At 36.9% G+C, this 1,742-nt stretch overlaps 1 pseudogene; it reads left to right on the plus strand.

Annotated features, from left to right (window-relative positions):
- The first annotated feature begins 274 nt into the window (after positions 1-274).
- On the plus strand, positions 275-1,012 carry LOC126815200 (uncharacterized; annotated as a pseudogene).
- The last annotated feature ends 730 nt before the right edge of the window (positions 1,013-1,742 follow it).

Consider the following 1,742-nt stretch of genomic DNA (forward strand, 5'->3'; position numbering starts at 1 on the left):
GGCCGAAGGCACTGAAAAACTCTATACCGAACTTGTAATTTTGGAGTTAATGAACTACTTCAACACATGTCATATGCATATTTATCTTCCAGGTGGCCCAGAACTGCAACAAGCTCTCAACCTATCGGTGACTAGGCTACAGAAAAAAGGATGGGCAGACAACACAAAGAAAACTTACAAGGCCCAACTGAACTGTTACACCAAATTTTGTACACGTCTTGGAATATGCCTTGTTCCAGCCACCACACAAACTATCTCATCATATATTGCCTATATGGTTGATGTGTGCTCCTTCAAATATGGAACTGTGTTGAATTATCTTACTATTGTTAGACACCTAAATGTCATTGCAGGCCTTAGTGACCCTTTGAAACACAATTGGTCAATAAACTTTTTACTCACAGGTGTAAAAAGAGAAATCGGAGATGCTCAGCATGGTGTCTCCCCCATAACACCCATTATTTTATTGCAAATCAATCAGTGTTTCTTTTTGGATGGCATGCCTGATTGGATTTTTCGGATCACTGAGAGTGAGACCTGGAATTTTTTTTTAGCTAAAACAGCATTTTACCCAAACAGAGACATTGCTAGTAAGGATCTTACATTAATCCATTTAGACTATGTATTGTACTTAAGGTGGACAAAAACATAACATTACAATTTCGTGAACGCACACTTAGAGTGCCTTTACCACACCTAGGGGTACCAGTGCAACACCTTTGCGCAGCTAGTGCAATGATTCTGCTTCGGCTCCCCTACAGGTCACTATCTCTCCTACCCGGCCTTTCTCGCTCAGTTACGCACAGTCACATCAGAGCTTCGCACACCTGGTAGTGTTAGTGGACACTCTTTTCGCAGGGGTGGTGCCACCTGGCTTCACCAAGCTGGGGTTTCACATGAGTTAATCCAGGATTTGGGGTTTTGGTAAAGCAACGCCTACATAAGATACTTAGAGCCAGATCTATTACAGAAAATGAAGGTTTTAAAATCCTCTATGCATTCTATTCCTTAGATCAACTAGTGGTTACATTAATATGATTAATATGTTTTATTCACTATTATTTTTCTTGTAAAGATCATTACTGTAAAGTGTAACATGTACATGTAATTTTTATCACCCAATAATACATTCTACAGTAGATATCGCTTGTGTGATATATTTCATAATCTACGCTTTACATGAATTTGATTGGTTAGTTGAAAAGGAACTACTTTTTTTTATTTTCAAAGAACAGTTCATTTCTTATTAAAAGTAACTGTTTTTATTAAAAATGAACTATTGTTATTCAGTTGACCTTGATGGAAACACTATGTCAATATAAAGGATTTTGCAATGGTTGAATTGCTGTCAAAAAATGATGTATCACTACGCCTTAATGTTCAGTAAAAGTGAAATCTACAGCAAAGAACTGTATTTATCTATTTGTGCATGTAAGAAGGGATTGGGTGATAAATAAAATCTCCTACTCGTCTTTGCTGTCAAAAAATGATGTATCACTACGCCTTAATGTTCAGTAAAAGTGAAATCTACAGCAAAGAACTATATTTATCTATTTGTGCATGTAAGAAGGGATTGGGTGATAAATAAAATCTCCTACTCGTCTTCTTTGGGATCAAAAAATATCAACACTCGTTGATAAAGTAAAAAATACTCGGGTACTTTATCAACCTTGTTGCTGAATGTGAAAATTACTCATCCACTGAGAACTTTAGAACACTGGTGGAAAAGCTGATTGTGGGGG

Source organism: Patella vulgata, chromosome 3 (assembly GCF_932274485.2).
Source record: "Patella vulgata chromosome 3, xgPatVulg1.2, whole genome shotgun sequence".
NCBI lineage: Eukaryota > Metazoa > Mollusca > Gastropoda > Patellidae > Patella > Patella vulgata.